The sequence below is a fragment of the Protopterus annectens genome, chromosome 7.part0 (assembly GCF_019279795.1).
Source record: "Protopterus annectens isolate FY-2018-M chromosome 7.part0, PAN1.0, whole genome shotgun sequence".
In the NCBI taxonomy this organism is placed as follows: Eukaryota; Metazoa; Chordata; order Ceratodontiformes; family Protopteridae; genus Protopterus; species Protopterus annectens.
In genome coordinates, this window is record NC_056739.1 from 197,326,750 (window position 1) to 197,348,108 (window position 21,359).

General features: G+C 43.8%; 1 protein-coding gene across 6 annotated transcripts in view; it reads left to right on the forward strand.

The window, feature by feature from the left end:
• LOC122806350 (cellular tumor antigen p53-like) overlaps nucleotides 1–21,359 on the forward strand; it is a 361,899-nt gene that overhangs the window by 167,818 nt on the left and 172,722 nt on the right. The gene's annotated exons all lie outside the window — the stretch shown is intronic.

A 21,359-nucleotide genomic window follows, 5' to 3' on the forward strand; every position in this document is an offset into this window, starting at 1 on the left:
ATATCTTGCGTAAATGTTTGTTTAGTGATTAGGGTCAATGATGAACAAAACTCTGTTAACTCTTAAGGCTCTCACAAAGATTTAAGATTGGCCTTGGTATAGTCACTGAAGGGCAAAGGTGACTTTCAGAAAGTCAAATGTGATACAGGAAGAGATAATGTTAATAAATGTACAAAGGCAATATTCATAAGGGCAAGTATATTTCCTCCTGTTTTGAAGCTTAGGCCATTTTGCCTGGAGTTGGTATTGCTGAAATCTAAGAAGTGCTGAGAGAATTTCACTGGTTGCGTAAGACTTCCATTTAATGGGCGGATACTTGATGCTACCCAGAAATCTGGTACTCTGATTTAATAGGTATCAAATCCTTCTTATAGTAATACATAGTGTAATCCTACATATTGAAAGAGATGAGTAGTTGGCACCAAGGTGTTATTTTACTGCATCAGTTGTGACCAAAATGTCAAGGAGTTTAAATTTAGAATCTTGAAGTACTTTCTGCGAATTAATAGTGGAGTGAATAACCGATACCTCACCACCACCACTGTTCTTGATAGTCTGAACATTGTAGGCCCTCTACACTGTTGTGGAGAGAGTGTTGGAACACTGAAACCAAGTTTCTTGTAACACACACACACCTAAACATTAGGAAGGCCTCTAGCTGGGACAGTTTATTGCGCATAATCCTAGCACTGAGCAGAACTACCTTGATGTAGTCCTAAGTAGAATTTGCTAGTCTGGAATGTCTTTACAAAGGAACTTGGCCAAGGAAAAAAAATGGAGGTAGACAGTGTCTTGGTTAATGTATAAAAGCTGTAAGGAGAGATGAAGGCCATCTCCAACAAAGAATGGTCATTCATTTCCTTCCATGCAACAGCTCCCATGTAATGAACCTATTAATAAGGTGATTTGTTGTTGTTGTATCTTTCGGCCTTTCCCGGTTAGGGGTCGCCACAGCGGAACTCCGGTCCGCTAATGATTGGCAGTAGATTTTTACGTACCAGCCCTGACACACAACCTTCAACGAAGATACGCCCATTCACGCATGTCTCCAACACAGACTAAGCTTTAGCTGAGAATCGAATAGGACGTTTTACCATGAGGCGACAATGCTACCGCAGCACCACCACCGCAGTCGATTTGTTAGTCAGTTATTTTTGTTTGAAGTTGTGGGATTACAATTTGAGAAGGAAATAATCTGCTTAAGGCAAGTGTCTTGCCTACCTTGGGCATATACATATAGAGCTGTTGTGCATCACTCTTCATCTCCCCTCTGGGTAGAACGTGTACAATTACTCGCCCAGAACATGGGCATCCGTGAGAGTGCAGTCATACTTACGATGAGGGACTCTTGTCACATCCAAAATCCTTGCACCAGAGAGACTGTTGACCATGAGCCTGGCCTAGCACAGTGTGTCTAACTGTAGAGCGGCCTTTTTATAAATACATTGCCAAAGTGTGGCTACAGCCTCCCAAGTCCGTACGGGAATAGGGCTAGAACAGAAGTATTTGTACCTCTCTCAGCTTTTATCCTTTAAATGGTAAAAGTAATTCAGTAAACTGAAGCGCTTGCTACACTGTCTCAGAATTCCTAAAGCGAGCACACTGACAACAGAAAGGACACAGCAAATTATGAGCCCATGTTGACAGACTGGCACATAAGTAGGTATTGGAGACCTCATAATTGAGGATCTTCCACAAGGATGAAGTTGTAAGAGCCCTCTGATATCCTGCGGTTAAGTGAATGAAGTAGACCAGTAGATTCGCCTTTTAAATGGGGCCTCCAGGAAAAACTGTAGGAAATGCAGAAAACTAATTGCACCCAGTAATTCCAGGCTAGGAGTATGAAACTTACTGTCTTGGTGCTGCAAGTAACATACAGCTGGTATTAAGTACTGAATATCCAAACTTGGGTGACCCGAGGGTAATACAAACAAAATAATTTAGTGCAGTTGGACTAGAACAAGCTTGGTAAGATGCAACTCTGTACTGTAAAGCCTTTGTACAGCAGAACTCCAACAGGCTCGGTACACCGTAGCTCAGAAGTGCCGAAGCATCTAAATAAACTTCTATGCAAACACCTTCCTGAATGTGACACCATATGGTGTTGCTGATGTGTTAGTAAAGGTTTAGGTATGCAGAATGTTTGCTTTTATTATTGGTTCTGTTTAGTGAATGAGTTTACAGAGTGCTGGGGCATTCTTTGTATGGAAGGAAGACAAAGCAGAGGTCACCCCTCGAGTTTGTATGGCACTGTGTAGAGGAGGGACAGGGCTTTTACCGCATCAGAGTATAAGATTACTGGGACCGGAGATCTTTTTTGTTAGAAAACAATGGGGTTTAACAAGCTTATTTAGGTAGTTACTGAGAGGCATGCTGAAGAGTGCACTGTATTCTATAATTGGTCCAAAAAGGGATGAATAAGGTAGGACTATAATTTCTCTGGACCTTGAAAAGATGCACAAAAGATGAGTTAAGCAAAGTGGAAGGATTTTCTAACCATTAGATGTGGTGACCAAAGGAGATTCTGTTATCAGCATGCATACCCAGGTTCCTGACAGCTCTAATTTAAATGAAATGCTGTCTTGCATGGTAAGTGATGCTGGATTTACCAAGGAAACTTTGCTGTATTTCTTGTTGCTGAGAGCAGTCCCTCGGTTGATATACCAAGCATTTGTTTGGTTGAGCCATTGTTGAAGAGTTGGAGAAATGGAATGGGATTGGATAACAACTCAAAGTTTGTAATAGTCAGCAAACTTGGTTAGCCATAGTCCTTTAATGTGGCTTTTGTGTCGCAGAAGTCTATACCAAGTAGGACGGGTGCTAGGACAGTACTGGTGATAGTTTTCTGTGTAGAGCAAATTTCCCCCCAACCTTAATGGTATGAGTTGTGTAACTCAGCCAATTTTCCATTCTGTGCACTGTCTATGGATTAATGCTGCATTGGGATTGTGTGTTAATAATCCCGCTGTGGGGATAGTGCTAAAGTCCTTGGTAAGGTATAGATAAACACTGGTCTGTGTGCCTATCTTGGATGGCCTTGGTAACCATTTCAAAAAATTAACCAGATTCTGCAGGCATAATTTGCATTTACAAAGCCAAACCAGTGTGTATCTAGTGATATAAAGTCACCTATATCCTTGTTTATCAGTTCAGCAATAATATATTGCATAGACTTGAAAATAATAGTAAGACTAATATGTCTGCAATTCCTAGGTCATTTGAGTGACTCCCTTTATGAAAGGGCACCAAAACTGCCATCCTCTGTACGTTGAGGACATAGCTAGTGGAGAAACTGTGCTTAAAGAGTTGATAGATGGGTGTTTCCTAGATGGTTGTAGAGCTTCTCAGCAGGTATCCAGGGATACTGTTGGGATGCATACTGCTGTCAGGTCAAAACTCACATGAAACAAAAGCAAATAGTCGCAGTATTGTGAGTTATGTAGCTGTAGTTCTCTGTTTTGTAGTGGAATGTGACATGGGAGTCTTGGAGAAGGATAGAATTGTAAAAATGGCATTGCGTCATTAAATAGGTGCATAGCAAACACTGAGTTACAGAACAGCATATCGATAATAGTTGTACCCAAGTTAGCACCTGGTGAGTACTGAAAATACTGTACTTGATAATATCCAGTATTTGCTAACACTGTTGCTGGTATGCAGAAAAACACGGCTTGCAGAAGTATAGTGCCATTTAAGTAAGTAATCTGGGTGGTTTATAAAGCGGCAACCGGCAGGTAGAAGTATTATCTGGTGGATATATAAAAATTTGCCCACCCATTTTGCCATTTCTCTGCCTTTTGGCACAACAGCTGTTCCTAAACAGCATCAGTTTTATCTGCTTCTTTTCTTAGTAAGTGTTTGCTTGTTTATTTTTTCTAGATAACTGAGCCCACAAGATGAAGAAAACTGTGAGTTCAGTGGGAAGTTGGTATAATGAGTAAGGTGCTTACCTTATCGACACAAGGTGCAGGTTTTTTTTTTTCTCACATGGGGTAATTGGTTAGGCTTAAAATGGCCCACAAGGGCAATTAGCCTAGTAGTAATCTATGAACCTAATTAGCTTATAGTGGGTTGTAATATAGTACTAGCAATGTGCACACACCCATTTATTGCAAGCTGTCTAGATGTGGTAATTCAACACTGGAATGTCTCCTCTTAAGTCGCATCAAAACGCAGACCTTTCTAATATTACCTTAAGTGCCCACTAATAGTAGGGAAGTGCAGAAGGATTGCATGAGATGATGGGCATATGAAAGATCTCATTGTTATGACTTTAAGCAACATCTAACACTTGTATTGTTGTGTATTGCTCTGCTTTTTAAATATCAAAGCCATCTTGTTGCCACCGTTTTGTTTTTGCCATCAAAGAGCAAAGTCCAAGCTTAAACAGCAAAATAAATAAGATTAGGAACTATGTACATACATGCATTTACTTTGAGTAGACAAAAGTGGACTTCAGAATTTTTTTATGTAGGCGACTGTTTTGACTGCAAGGCATATGCAATCCAAGTGAAAACCATTTAGCTTCTTTTGTATAGCTCGCATATCTGGAGGTCAGAGTTCATTTTGTGTGAGGCGTGCTGTCCTTTACAAGTGACACTAGAATGTTAGTTTTTCAGTTTACTTATTTGCCATGTGACAGATGACCTTTGGGGCCTTTGTTACCAGTAAGATGGTGGAAGCTCAGTGCAAGCAGCTGCCAGCGGGCAGACCCAGAAGTCCGCAGTAGAATGTGAAACAAAAAAGCAGAACGACTTGGAACCCATCCACTTCTTCCTCACTGGCCAGTTTGTCATGCTGCATACCTGTCTGTTTCAGATGTGTGGGGAGGAAAGAAATGCACCTTTATAACAATTGCAGCTGAGAACAGGACCCTGAGTTTAGTCACTGACCAACACAAGAAGTCTGACAGCACACAGACTTACAAGAACCCATCATCTGTATTCCTGTGAGATTTCCTACACTTAAGTCTGGCATTGGCAGACCATTTTCTTTATTATCCTGTGTGTGTTTGCATGCTTGTTTGCATGCTTGTAAGGTGTTTGGTCAGTTCCTCTGACTACCAAACTTGTGTTCAGGTGGTTCGCCTTTTTTTTTCTTGGAATTGGACTTTGAAACCTGTTGGATGGGTACTGGAGGGTGGATGAGTAAATTAAATGTGAGCACAGCAATGATAAAATATTTTATTTTTTCATATGACTCATTGTTGCCATTCTGAGTCTCACCTACCCCCCCTCCCCCAAATAACCTTCGTTTTAGACTTTTCATGTTATTGCTGTCTGTGGTCTTTTCTTCACCACCCATCCACTTGCAGAGCACCAATTTCTGATTACCAAAATGGTCTTTCATTCTTACCTTAAGTACTTCAAAAATAATCCATTTTCTTTCCACTCAAGAACATGCTTTAAAATGTTGACGGCCATTTTGTTGGAGTTTCTTGCATGGTTCTGCCCTTATTTCCTGTTGAGACATTATTGACAAGAGTAGTGTGTTCCTGTGAATTAGGTTACATCCACCCTAATTACTAGGATAGTTACTACTCAAACTCCATTGAGCAAAGCTATTGAGATCTTGGCAAATCCATGAAATTAAAGAAAGGTACACAAGTATGCTTGCAAGTGATAAGAGCATGGTTTCAGCAGGCTCTAGAGCAAATGTAGACAGCATGCAACACGTGGCTAGCAAAAGCAGGCCTGCGCAACTGGCACCTGCCACCCCTGCAGGCTCCCCAGGTAAAACTCGGTAGTTTTCCATCATCAATTTCTAAGAAAAGGACACGCTTATCGTTTTACAAGGGCAAGTCAGCAAAACCCAAATCCAGCTTTAACTGTCGCAGTTGTGGTGCCAATCATGAGTCACTGGTGATAATGCAATGCAGCTAAAACATGACAGCAGCTTAATAATAATTTTATTTAGTACCCCCCCCCCCCCCCGACACTGGATTGTCCATGACACAGCAGCTTAATCATTTTATTTAGCCCCACGACACTGGATTGTCCTTTTGCCCTGCTGAAGAGTTTGGCCCTTTTGTCCATCTGACCCCCCCCCCCCGACCTGCATGCATTACTGTGGGGGTGGGATGGATGACAGCTGGTCAGTGGTACATGGCTGGGTAGGGTGTTTGCTAAACTGACTTCCCTACTGCTGCTTGAGCCTGTTTGCACAAGCAGGGTTTACAGTGATGGAGCAGTACTTCTCCACAGTTTTAATGCTAATATCCTCTTGTCACGCTAGCGCACCCATTGCCTCCCCTTTCTGTCATCGTGCCAAGTAGATTTCACCATGTAGTACTGGCGCTGCAGTCTGTACTGCCTCCATGCCTCCTAGGTTGGATGCGATAGCATCAGCTCTTAACTTCCATTTCTAACAGTCTTCTCAACCTTCCAAGCCAGTAATTTGTCCTTGGTCAGACGGTGAATTTGGGGCTCCAAACTTCTGCATCATAGAGCCAGTACACCCGCAGTGTCACCTTGTTTCTAGTGAAAAATTAATTAAAAAAAAAAAAAAAGAAAAAGTCTTCCTGTGTGGAGTGTTTCATGGTCCTAGTCCTTTGGCTGGCTGACACAGTACCCAGCTCAGGGCGACCATTCAGTCTGCTGACTATCAGAAATGTATTTCCCACCACTCATACTCACATTAGCTTCATGAAAGACTTTTAATGCACTTTGGTATCTGTGGGTTTATATGTGTATACTAGGCTGAATACCACTGGGATCTTTAAGTCTAGGCATGCAACCCATTTGCCTTGCAGGTTGTTTTAAGTGGTGTATGTTAGGGTACAATTTAAATGCTGTCTATGTCCAGACACATAGGTGTCAGACCAGGGGTGAATTTCTGGGAGAATCCATTGTCTTGTCTTTATATCGGTCTGCAAAACAAAATCACAAAGTAAAGGTCAGTGTCTATAACAGGAGAATTTAGTGTCAAAACAGCAGCGTGAGAATATCCTAGTGTGAGCACTTATGGCAATATTCTGTGAGCCACCTAGACCAGTTCACTTGACAGACTTCATATCAATTTGTGGCCTCAGTGAGGGACTTAATACTGCTTGGAAATCTTCCCAGTATTATTATAGGATCATAGGAAGTAACTAGACTAATGGCTGTAGGGCCCTTAAAAGCCTAGCCAAGTTCTGGCCTTGTTTCCACAGTCAGCACCTATTGTCCCTGTCCAAGAGAGACAGGTGGAACCCCCAGGGTGAATTTATGGATGTTCTTCGTGTTTCACTGTTGCAGTCATTACATTTGGGTAATCTGCTAGCAGGTTGCCCTCCGTCAGCCTGAATTCCAAAGTCATGGGACCTGCGTCAGTTGTGGTCTCCTCTTCCATGATGTCAGGGGTATAAAACATGCAGCAGACGCCATTTTCTTCAGTCTTTCTTGCCGCGGTGCCCGAAGCAGAAGCATTTCGCAAGTGCCGGACGGCTGAGTACTGAAATATTCGAGTTTGAGTTTCAGAACCGAAGTCTTCACTAAAGCTAAGTACCCTGTTGGGGAAACTTTTTTTCTTGCTCCATTCCGATGTCAGAAAAAGTTAGTAATTGTATTACTTGTGGGAAGCAAATACCTCATAAGGATTTCCATTTATACTGTATTCCTTGCCTAGGCCCTGATCACAACGTGCCTGGCTGTCGGTTTTGTGCTAGATTTAACCAACGCACTATTAAGCGTCGGTATAGTTTTGCCACAAAGTATTTTGGAAACGGATACCCAGAAATTTCGTCTGATAGCAATCCGACTACCGGAGTACACAAAAAACGCAAAGAAAAGGACAGAGAAAGGCAGTCGAGATCCAAAACCGACGATGAAGCTTTTTCTAAGCCAGTCGCCGGTTCGCCGGTACTCAGGTGCTTTCGCAGCCCCTGATACCCACTACCTTCGAGTCGCAGGCCTCTACCGACACCCATGTGGAGTCAGGCATGCCGCAAGATACTCAAGGTATTGGACCAACGGATGTATCTCCCTCGGATGGGTCCGGAGCCACTGAGCAGGCACCGGCTCCTGAGGGTGTATTCAGACCTCAACATTTGTATATCAAACCGATGACAGCTGCAAAACCAAAGACGAAAGCAACTTCTAAAACTAAAAAAAATAATGCATGAGCCACATGCACTGGCCTCTGTGCCTAAAAAACAGATGATCAAAATGGCTGAAGACATTATTACCTTGATCAGGGGTACCCATCCCCCTCCAGATAAGAGGCCTAGGCAAGGCACTGATTATGAATTTTCAGATCAGGTTTCTATTTCTTCTGATCAGGAATTATCTATACCTCCCTATGAAGATTCTGATGCAGAGGAGTCTGTGCCATCTGCATCTCCTCCTGAGGATTATTCTTTTGGAGAAACCTTGCATACTTTGAGGGAGCATTTTCACTGGGAGAGTCAAGACTTCTCAGAATCACAAAAGAGGCTCAGGGATTTCCTCCTCCCTCAGCACAAGCCTTTAGCCATTCCCCCTGTTTTAGACATTGTGGATGATGTGTTTTCGGAGTCTAGTTTTACCCCTGACTCCTTACCTCCGGCTCCCAGTAAGCCTGACAGATATTACAGGGTCCCTGACTCATGCATTTTTATTTAGAAACCCTGCTGCTGATCCTGAAACTATTTCACAGGGTCCAAAGGGAGTTAAGACCTCAACAGCAAAAAATCCTACCCCCCCTGACAGAGATTCAAGGGCAGTGGACAGATGGGGGAAAAAAGGTTTATACATCTGTATCCTTGGCAATCAGGGCCTTAAACTGTCAATTTCATATGCTTAAATGTCAACAACATGTTATTGGACTGCTGAAACAGAAAATGATGTTGATTTCTGAATGTGCAGAAAATAAAGAATTGCAGGAATTATTGCATGCCGCTGAACAGGTTGGAAAGCATACTTTGCAATGTGGTTTAGAGGCCTCCTGCAGGGCCGCAGTTACTGGATCTGCGATTAGGAGGCATTCCTGGCTAAAAGAACAACATTTTCCTGATCATGTTAAAGCTAAATTGCTAGATGCACCTTTACAGCATGATACTCTGTTTGGTATTGAGGCAGAAGAGGTTTTAAAGAAAATGGAAGACAAGCTAAGTCTATGCAAACCTGTTAAAGACTTCTTACAAGTGCAGCCAGCAAGATTCAGTAGACACTGGCCTACAAAAAATTGGTCCTTTCCTGTGTCAGACAGAGCTCAAAGGGGCAAATCCAGACGCCCTAAGGGTTCCAGATACCAGGCGCAAGACTGATACAGGTCAAAGCAATGGGGCGCTTCTACCTCCAAATCTGGAGGAGATAAAGTGCAAACCTACAGAAAACAGTCCCAATGACTTCCCTCTGCCTACACCAAGCACTTATCTTTTGGCAGCACCCTTAGGGGGAAAATTTGCACTTTTTCTCAAAATTGGCAGTTAATAACCCAGGACAAGTGGGTACTAAACATAGTATCACAGGGATACAGATTCCATTTCCACACTCTGCCAATGGCAAATGGTTGGCCAGATCTGCCAAAAAATCAATGGGCAGAGGCACAAAAACAGGTTACGTCCCTCATGGATGTGGGGGCCATTCAGCCAGTACCAGAACAGGAAAAAGGACAAGGTTTTTACTCTACTATTCTTGGTACCCAGAAAGGACAAGGTTTGGCAGCCAATACTGGATTTATTGAGTTTGAACACATACCTGGACATTCCAAAATTCAAAATGCTGACTTTGCAGCAGCTTCTTCCCATGCTGGGCAAGAATGCTTGGCTGGTGACATTAGACCTAAAAGAGGCATACCTGCTTAACCCAATAAGACAATTGTGTAGAAGATACCTCGGATTCAAGGCTGGCTTAATGCATTACCAATTCTGTGCACTGCCCTTTGGCTTATCTACGGTGCCCAGGGTCTTTACAAAGCGCCTGGGCACCAGAAATTGCATTTTGCAGACAAAGAAGTATACAAATATACCCTTACTTGGACGACTTTCTCATTCAAGCAGAGAACAAGGACATTCTTCTTTGACACCTGGCATTTGTATAAAGGCTTCTAACATGCCTAGGGTACACAAACGAAAAGAAATCACAACTGGTGCCCTCTCAAAAGATAACATCCCTGGGTGCAAGCTTGAATACAACTGCCCAGATGGCTTACCTCACGCCAGACAAGTAAAAGCAACTAACTACTTACTTCAAACTGATGGCAACAAAAACCCAGTTATCTGCAAGACAAATTCTGCAGGCTTTGGGCTTCATGGCATCCTGCATCCTACTGATTCCATATGCAAGACTGCATATGAGGAAACTTCAATGGTACCTAAAATGTTTATGGAGTCAATATTCTCACAGTCTGGAAACAATGATTCCTCTCATTCCCTGCCTACGACAGGAGTTTCTATGGTGGGCAAAGGCATGTCACCAAAACATGGGACAGGCCTTCACTCTACCCCCTGCCAGCCAAACCTTAACAACAGACTCATTAGATTATGCCTGGGGGCCTACATGGCAGGAAGATGCATTCAGGGCATATGGACCCCAAAACAAATGCATCTACATATCAACCAGAAAGAGATGCTAGCTGTTCAAAATGCCCTAACAGCCTTCAAGGACTTGCTTCATCCAGGACAACTACTGATAGACGGACAACACCACTGTTATGTGGTATATAAACAAGCAAGGGGGCACACACTCTTACCCCCTTTGCAGATTAGCCTTGGCACTGTGGGACACAGCTTTGACCTACCAAATACATTTTCAAGCTCAGTTCCTGCCAGGAAAGCAAAATACTCTGGCAGATGATTTAAGCAGAAACCTTGTGGATCCTCACGAGTGGAAACTAAATCCACAAGTCTTCAGCATGATAATAGAGAAATGAGGGGAGCCCAGGCATAGATCTATTTGCCTCTCCTCAAAATTATCATTTGAAAAGGTTCTGCACACGGACTTGTCACAGACAAGCATGGAAAGTGGACGCCCTTTCCTATCAGTTTACGCCTTTCCTCCTCTGCCTCTTCTTCCCAAGGTCCTCCTAAAAGTCAGACGAGAGAAACCAAATATGATAATTGCCCCGGACTGGCCCTGCCAATACTGGTACCCAATCCTAAGGAAGTTGTCTCAATACCCAGCTTGGACCTTACCTCAAAGACCTCAACTACTGTCCCAGCAAAACAATCCGATCTTGCACAATCAACTCCAGACACTGAACCTGGCAGCATGGCTGATCATGTAGTTATACAAACAACACCTCTCAGTAAAGCTGTGATGGATGTCATTTTGGAAGCCAGAAGGCCTAGTACTAGAAAATCTTATGCTGATAAATGGAAGCGATTCTGTGCTTGGAATCAAGCACAAGGAACTGATACAGCAGAACCAAATATTCCTCGGATATTACAATACTTAACTGAGATGCTTGACAAAGGCCTATCTTTCTCATCAATTAAAATCCATGCCTCTGCCATTTCGGCTCATTACAGTACAGAGCCACCAATCATTTCTCATTCTTTACTAAAGCAGTATCTTGGAGGAGCCAAAAATTTAAGGCTTCCTAGAAGATCACCATTACCTGCATGGGACTTCAATTATGTGTTGGAAAAGCTCACCCTGCCCCCATTTGAACCAGCTGCTACTGCTGATATAAAGTTCTTATCATGGAAAACAGCTCTTCTACTAGCAATTACTTCAGCAAGAAGAGTTTCAGAGCTACAGACCCTCATGGCTGTAGAGCCTTTTATCATATTTTACCCAGACAGGGTGTCTCTGAGGATAAATCCTACATTTATGCCTAAGGTGGTTTCCAGTGTGGCTCTTAACCAAACAATTCATCTGCCAACCTTTTGCCCAAATCCGCAGAACAAAAGGGAGAGAATTCTGCATGCCTTGGATGTACACAGACAGCTAAAATTCTACTTGAGCAGGACTAAAGCTCTAAGAAAAACTGAGCAATTATTAGTGACATATGCTGTAGGATCAGAAGGAAAGGCTATTTCAAAGCAGACTATTTCAAAGTGGATAAGCCACTGCATCCGTTTCTGCTACTTACACCATGGTAAACCTGTGCCCAAGGCATTAGGTCTCATTCCACCAGAGCTGCAGCTACTTCAGCAGCCTTTCTCAGAGGAGTACCAACCAAAGACATTCTAGAGGCTGCTACATGGAGTTCTGTTCACACCTTTACAAAGCATTTATCATTTGCCTCTCTACTCTAAGTCCAGGGAAGGCTTTGCCACTGCAGATGTTCATCGTGCATACAGCTGCAGTAATCGCATATGGGTTCTCTGCCGTCAGGCGGTCCCTCGGTCGGCCGAATTCCAAAGTCTAGGTCCGGCGTCAGTTGTTGTCGCTTTCTTTCCTGATGTCAGTGAGGCAGGGGTATACAAGACACAGCCGGTGCCATTTTCTTCAGTCTTTTTTGCCACGCGGTGCCCGAAGCAGAAGCAGTTCGCAAGTGCCGGTCAGCCAGCTCCTGAATTTACGAAAAATTGGAAACCGAAGTCTTCATTAAAGCTAAGTACCCCGTTGGGGAAACTTTTCTTGCCTCAGACCGATGTCAGAAAAAGTTAACAGTTGTATTTCTTGTGGGAAGCAAATACCGCATAAGGATTTCCATTCCCTTTGCATACCATGTTTAGGCCCAGACCACGACGTCTCGGACTGTCGCTTTTGCGCGACTTTCAATAAACGCACTATTAAGCGTCGGGCGGAGTTCGCCCAACACTTTTTTGGTACAGCCTTTGATTATAAAATGTCGGAGACTCCGACTACCGTTTTGACCAAAAAACGCAAGGACAAGGACCGATACGCGAGGTCCGCGGTCCCCACCGACACCACGCCAAAACCGGCTACATGTGGTCTGGTTCTCAGCGAGACACCTATGCAGTCCCTGACTACCGACGACACGTCTTTGGCGGTGTCTTCTGTAACAGAGACCACAGGTTCCTCGGCCCAGATCCAGACTCCAACCACTGAAGCCACTGTGAGCGTTGAGCCTCCTAATGTGGACAGGTCCACTTCCACCCATGGTGTCTTTAGACCTTCATCTTCCTTTTCCATTAAGGCCTTTACTAAGTCCAAATCAGCCAGGCATCCCAAGAGGCCTGTTGCACAGGGCCCATCCCCAGGCCCCATGCCTAAAAAGCAGATGCTTAAAATGGCTGAAGATTTAATTACTCTTATCAGGGGTTCCCAACCCCCTCCAGACAAGAGACCCAGAGTGGAGGAGGATTCTCCCTCTTCTGATCAGGGCTCCATTTTTTCAGAACATTCTGATGTAGAGGAACACTCTTACTCCCCATTTGAAGACTCGGACGCAGAGCAGTCCATTCCTTCAGTATCTCCTCCTGAGGATTTTTCTTTTGGGGAAACCTTGCACACCTTGAGGGAACACTTCCATTGGGAAGGCCAAGACTCTTCTGATTCCAAGAAAAGACTTAGGGAATTTCTTTTGTTACCTCAACACAGACCTCTGGCGATTACCTCCTGTCTTGGACGTACTTGATGATGTTTAATCGGAGGCTTGCCTTAATCCGGATTCACTGCCTCCTGCCCCAGTCAAGCCTGATAGGTACTACAGGGTTCCTAACTCTCACCAATTTCTTTGCAAAAGCCATACTGCTGACCCTGAAACCATTTCTCAAGGCCCCAAGGGAATGAAGGCCTCTACTGCTAAGAATCCACTACCTTCAGAAAGAGAGTCAAGATCCTTAGAAAGGTGTTTGAAAAAAGGTATATACCTTGGCCACCCTAGCTATGAGGGCCTTAAATTGTCAGTTTCATATGCTTAAATATCAGCAGTTTCTGTCATCACAATTAAGAAATAAAATGTCAGATTTGAAGGAGTTGCAGGATATGATGCATAGTGCAGAGCAAGTGGGTAAACACACTTTACAATGTGGCTATGATGCCCTAGAGGCCTCAAGTAGAGCTGCTGTTACAGGATCAGTCATTCGTAGACATGCATGGCTTAGGGAACAAATCTTGCCTGATCATGTGAAAGCTAAACTATTAGATGCTCCTTTACAAAAGGATGTGCTATTTGATACTAATGCTGAGGAGATGCTACAGAAAATGGAAGAAAAAGCCAAATCTATGCAAACAGTCAAAGCTTTTCTACAGGTTCAACCACCACGTTTTAGCAGAAATTGGCCTTCTAAAAACTGGTCCTTTCCAGCCACGGACAAGCCCCAAAGAGGTAGATACAGACGCACAAGGGGCAGAGGGCAATCACAAGGATCATATAGAGGCAAGCAATGGCAATCTCCAGCACCAAGAAGTGGTGAGGACAGTGCACAACAATACAGGAAACAAACCCAATGACTTCCTCCTTTCCATGCCAAGCAAAGACCAGCTGGCAGCACCTTTGGGAGAAAAGCTGGCATTATTTACAAGAAATTGGCATATTGTCACAACAGACAAATGGATCCTGGACGTTATAAACAGAGGCTACAGATTTCATTTTCACACTCTCCCAAAAATAAGAGGCATGCCAAACCTGCCACACAATCAAAGGGCAGAGGCACAACTACAAATTTCAAAGCTCATAGACATGAAAGCTATTCAAGAGGTACCTACTCACGAACAAGGTCAAGGTTTTTATTCCAGGCTATTTCTGGTACCAAGGAAAGGAACCGACTGGAGACCCATTTTGGACTTATCCATCCTGAACACATTCTTACTCGTACCAAAATTCAGGATGCTCACATTACAGCAGCTTCTTCCCATGCTGGGCAAGGAGTTTTGGCTGGTAACATTGGACCTCAAGGAGGCATACCTGCATGTCCCAAACAGACAAAGCTGCAGAAGATACCTCAGATTTCTTGCAGGTTCAATACACTATCAATTCTCTGCATTGCCCTTTGGCTTATCTACTGCGCCCAGAGTATTCACGAAATGCCTGGCATCAGTAATTGCCTACTGCAGACTTCAAGGGATACAAATTTACCCTTATTTGGATGACTGCCTGATCCAAGCAGACAGCAAGCACATACTTCTGGAACATCTGGCTTATGCAACACGGTTACTGAATTCTCTGGGATACACAATCAACAAAGAGAAATCCAGGCTAACACCATCTCCGAAAATAACTTTCCCGGGTGCTAACTTGGGCACAAACACCCAGATGGCCTATCTTACACCAGAAAAACAGGGGCAACTAACTCAGGACTTCAAAACACTAGCAAATTGTACCAGGCTTACTGCAAGGAAAATCCTGCAGGCTCTGGGCTTCATGGCATCTTGCATTCTTTTAATTCCATGTGCAAAGTTGCATATGAGGAAACGTCAATGGTACCTAAAAAACCTATGGTCTCAACACAGCCACAGTTTGGAAACAATAATACCAATAATTCCATGTTTGCAAAAGGAATTTCTATGGTGGGCCCAAGCATGTCAAACACAGGTCTTCCATTCTGCAAACCTCAAGCAGATCAAGTCATCACAACAGACGCCTCAGACTACGCCTGGGGGGGCGCACATGACAGACAGGTGCATTCAGGGCAAATGGTCCCAAAAGGAAAAGCACCTTCACATCAATCAAAAAGAAATGCTAGCAGTGATAAATGCAATTATAGCATTCAAGGACCTCCTGCATCCAGGACAATTATTGATAAGAACAGACAACACCACAGTAATGTGGTACATAAACAAACAAGGAGGAACACATTCATACCCCCTGTGCAGACTAGCCATGACACTTTGGAACTTGGCTCTGGAATGGCAAATCAAACTTCAAGCACAGTACTTGCCAGGCTTGGAAAACACGTTGGCAGACAATCTAAGCAGAAATATGACAGATCACACGAATGGAAGTTGCATCCTCAAGTGTTTACAAAGATAATCCAAGCGTGGGGGAGGCCAGACATAGATCTCTTCGCCTCCCACAGGAATCATCAATTGGAAAAGTTTTGTTCAAGGGCCTTTCATCCAAAGGCCTGGAGAGTGGATGCCCTTTCATTCAGTTGGACAGCATGAACAGTTTACGCTTTCCCACCTCTGCCTCTTCTGCCAAAGGTGCTCTTGAAAGCAAGAGCAGACAGACCGAAGATGATACTAATTGCTCCAGACTGGCCAAGACAACACTGGTACCCACTACTGAGGAGCCTAACACATACTCCTCCCTGGCCCCTACCTCTAATGCCTCTTCTGCTGACTCAGCACAGCTACAAAACTCTTCAGTCAGCTGAAAACACTCAATCTCGCTGCATGAAAAATTCCTTAACACCACAACAGACTCTACTCCCCAAAGAGGTGCAGGATGTCATTTTGGAGGCCAGAAGGCCATCTACTAGAAAGGCTTACTCCGCAAAATGGAAACGGTTTTGCTCTTGGAATGAGAAAAAAGGCCAGGACCCTAAAAAACTGAATTTGCCTCGGGTATTACAGTATCTAGCTGAGCTGCTGAACACTGGACTTTCATTTTCCTCCATAAAAATCCATGCCTCAGCCATTTCTGCAGAATTCCAACATGGATCCACCCTTATTCTCTCACCCACTCTTAAGACAGTTCCTTAGAGGGGCTAAGAATACAAGACCACCAAGGAAGCAACCAATACCAGCCTGGGATCTTAATTACATTCTAGAAAAATTAACATTGCCTCCCTTTGAACCAGCTGCCTCAACAGATTTGCAATACTTGTCTTGGAAAACAGCTTTCCTTCTGGCCATTACCTCAGCTCGTAGAGTATCGGAACTACAAGCCCTCATGGCTGTGCAGCCCTTTCTCATCTTCCATCAGGATAGGGTTTCCCTTCGAACCAACCCGTCATTTATGCCTAAAGTGGTATCCAGGGTAGCTTTAAATCAAGCCATACACTTACCTACCTTTTACCCCAATCCTCAAAACAAAGGGGAAAGGCTCCTACACTCCTTAGACATCCATAGATACCTACGTTATTATTTGGACAGAACAAAGCCTTTCAGGAAATCAGAGCAACTCTTTGTGTCCTATGCTGTAGGAGCTCAAGGGAAGCCAGTTACCAAACAGACAATTTCAAAATGGATAGGCCACTGCATACGGTTTTGTTACTCCTATCATGGAAAATCTGTCCCTACAGGCATCAGATCCCACTCCACCAGGGCCACAGCTACCTCTACAGCCTTCCTCAGAGGAGTTCCTACCAAAGATATTTTGGAGGCAGCCACTTGGAGTTCTGTGCATACCTTCACAAAACACTACCACCTGCCTTTATATTCCAAAACTAGAGCAGGCTTTGCCACTGCTGTGTTGCAGGGCATTCTGGCTCATCCCAGTTCCACCTAGTGCCTACCACCCTGTGCGTAGCTTTGGGATTCTACCCATATGTGATTACTGCAGCTGTATGCACGATGAACATAGTACAGTTTTGTACCTACCATAAATGTAGATGTTAGAGTGCTAATACAGCTGCAGTACAGGTTTCCCTCCCTCCTTCCCCTCTTGGTAAAGCCCTAGGGCCTAACCCCTCTTCATACAACCTGATGGGGTTATCCTTCTATGGTATATTTGCTTGCAACTACTGATTTTTGATTATATTGCATTTCATGTATATAAATATAATTTATGTATTGCCTTCCTTCTGTGGGCACCTGACATCTGGGGCAAGAAAGACTGAAGAAAATGGCGTTGGCTGTGTCTTGTATACCCCTGCCTCACTGATGTCAGGAAAGAAAGCGACAACAACCGACGCCGGACCTAGACTTTGGAATTCGGCCGACCGAGGGACCTCCTGATGGCAGAGAACCGATATGTTCATAGGTTCATACTAGGCTATCTGCCCTAGGGCATTTATAAGCCTAGCCAGAGTGTGTGTGGCTTTCACCACCCCTTAGGACGAGAATACTATACCCATTAGTTTGCTGTGCCTCTGTCCAGCAGTGATACAGAGATGATTCCCGGGGTAAACCTACGATCTCCCATCCACTCGTCAAGATTTCTCTTGAACAGAGTCAGTGAGGGGCTCTGCCTCACATGGACTGGGATTCTGTTCCATAGTGTAGGGAGTCTCTGGGTGATGAATCTGTCCCTCCAGCACGTCCTATTTATATCCGTGTTGAGGTTTAAGTCTCTTGCTCTCGTGGCTCTGGTGGATTTGGATTTTTTGAGGTGGAGCATATGTGATTACTGCAGCTGTATTAGCACTCGAACATCTACATTTATGGTAGGTACAAAACTGTACTTTCTGCAGGGCCTTATAGCCGCACCTAATGCTGTTTAGCTCCAGCCTCCCAACTATAGCTTTGGGATTCTACCCAAATGTAATGACTGCAACAGTGAAACACGAAGAGCATAGTACAGTTGTGTACACTTCTAAATGTAGATGTTGGAGTGTATTCACTGTTTCAGTCCAGATTACCCACCCGCCATCCCCCTGTCATTCTGGAGTTTTTCCTTCTCTATCTTCTACAACCTATGTGGTGTATTTGCTTGTAGATGAAGGTAAAGTTTATATTGATGTATGTATATATACATATATTTTTTTGCTACCATTTTATGGGCAGCTGACATCTGGGGCAAGAAAAACTAAAGAAAATGGCGTCTGCTGCTTGTTTTATACCCCTGACTACCTGATGTCATGGAAGAGGAGACAGCAACCGACGCAGGACCCAAGACTTTGGAATTCAGGCTGACTGAGGGCAACCTGCCAGCAGATTACCCAAATGTAATGACTGCAACGGTGAACACACTCTAACATCTACATTTATGGTAAGTGTACACAACTGTACTTTACCTATCCAATCGTCCAGACTGTCCTTGAAGAGGGGCAAAGAGGTGCTCTGCTTGACATGAATTTGGGAGTCTGTTTCACAGGTATGGTAACCTCTTCTGGGAGACAAATCTGTTCCTCCAGCAATGTCCATTAATGTCACATACCAGTTTAAGGTTTTTGGAGTGAGTAACCCATGTACCATTTGATGTGCAGATATGCAGCATTTTCAGCAAAGCAGGGTCGCAAATTGCCTTGCATGCAAGGCAGAGATTGCCTCTGAATAGTCTGTATGAAACAGTAAAGTGACTAATTTCAGACCATTCACATAGGACAGTTGCTGAAGACTTTGAATTTTCCTTGAGAAACCTTTGTGGTCTTTCCAATTGCTGCAGGTGCATGGAAAGATGCATACCAAAAGGGCGTGGTACTTCTTTATTGGCCTGATGAGGGAAGAGTTCAGGGAGGTTATAACTTCTTCTTTTTTTTCTGGGGGCCGTGTCTTTACTTATGAGATGAGCAATATAGAATGCCCTTCTTACCACTGTGAAGACATGGTGATCAAAGGTAAGGTTGCTGTCAACCTGTGTGCCCAGGTCTTGTCACCACTGTCTGTGTACTTTGGGTGCTATGGATGTGGTAGTTGGCAGGAACATCACCCTTATGGAAAGGGATGATACATTTTTTTACATTGAGTTTAAGCCCATGACTTTGGCACCAATTATTTGTTTGCATAAGACCCTCTTGTAGGATGTTCACATTGTTTGGGGATTCTGCGACCACTCCCAGTTTGTAGTAGTCGGCAAACTTGGGTCAGACACAGACCTTTAGTTTTTTGCTTGTACTGTGGAAAAATTAATTCCGAACAGTAGAGGTCCCAGGACTGATCCCAGTGGAACACCACTGGTTTACAGGTCTGCTGTTGAAGGTCGATTCCCCTATTTTGACTGTGAGTTCTATCGTCGGTGAGCCAGTTAGCGGCCCACCTAATGATTTAAAGGTTGATGCCTAGCTGGCTGACTTTGTTAATGCCTGAGTGGGGGATAGTGTCAAAAGCTTTGGCCAAATCCGGGTAGGCTGCATGCACAGTTTCCTCTTGTCCAGGGCTCTGATGACACTCTCTAAGAAGTCCACCAGGTTTAAAAGGCAAGATCCACTTTAACAAATCGAAACTGAATAAGGTCAAGTGTTAAGAAGTTACCTGCATCATTAAGTAAGGTCTATGATGATTTGGTCCATGGCCTTGCCGATAAGGCTAGTCAGGATAATAGCTCTGTAGTTCCTGGTGTCAGTAGAAGCACCACCCTTGTGCAAGGGGATAACAGTGGCAGTTTTCCATTCAGCTTGGATTAAGCCGGTGCTTAGATTATGATTGAAGAGACTACCCCCAATGGTGTTGCTAATTCTTGTTGGAGCCCATGTGAGATACAGCCTGGGATGTTATCAGGTCACATAGATGCTGTGTTTTTGGCCTTAGAGAGGGTATTTACAACCTGCTCTCTCTAGATACAAGGTTGGGGGGACAGGTGGAAGGAATATCATTGGATATGTGTGGTGGGGACAGGAGAGTGAAATTTTCACAAAATCTGTCTGCTCACAGGTTAGCTATGTCCACAGGCTCAGTCTATGAGGTATCCTTAACCACCAGTTCTGTGTAAATTTGGGTCTTGCATTTTAGGCTATGGATGTGACTAAAGACTGCTTTATGGTTGTCCTTCGTTGAGGATGCTAATTTGGATTCGTAGTTTGCTTTGGAGGACTTCACAAGAAGTCTTATTTGCTTGTTTAAGCTGAAAAGGGAGTGTTTCCAGTTTAGGGCTCGCTCCCTCTTACTCTTAGACAGCAATTTTCTTCCTCCTATTGTAAAGCTTGTTAATGGCAGTTGTCCACCAGGCAGGTTTGATCTTCCTTGAAAGCTTGTTTTGGTCCTATCGGGTACCGCTGCATCAATGCAGTTATACAGATGTTTGTAAAAAGCATTTATGTAGGACTATGCATAGTTGCCAGTTCCATCTGGGGTGAGGTGCAGTGAAGCTATTTATACCATCTCTTAGAAGGATGTAATCTGCTTTGGAGAGGTTTTGTTAGTGTAGTTTAGTTGCTGCTGGGGGTGGGCAGTGTGATAGTTACTTAGAACTATTAGCGAGTCTCCCAGATTGGATGTAAATATGTTCTTACTCTTCCAAGTCAAAAACCCTCCAAGAACCCCCTAGTATCCACGTGTTCCTACCATTTATGTCTTTGTAGAGAACCTTCTGTTGCACTGCCCTTGTTACTCCTTTACCTACTAAAGTACAAGTTTCTTTCACTGCTTTCTTGATGTGCTTGCACTTGCTGTGTGGGGGTGAACTGACTGATATGTAGACGTAGGTGCACTCGCACCTAGTTTGCTGCCCACTTGCAAGTTCTAAGACATCAGAGAGGAAGAGCTTGCTTTAGATGGGAAGGAAGATACTCTAGTTTTAAATCTACCAAGGAGAGTTCTCCTCACTAGTAAGATAATACTTTAAAGAGCATACTTGTTATTTCGTAACTAGAAGATGGCTGCATTGCAATTTATTCCTCTAGTTTCATTGGTTGTACGTTCATTTAGGTTTGGCAACCTCGCTTTGAAAAACTTTGTCCTTGAGATATATATTGTATGCAACTCCTTAGCTCTGATTTTTTGTCATTTGACACGAGCACAAGTGAAGAACGGGGCTGGGTTTACTGTGAAGCTGCAGTGTGA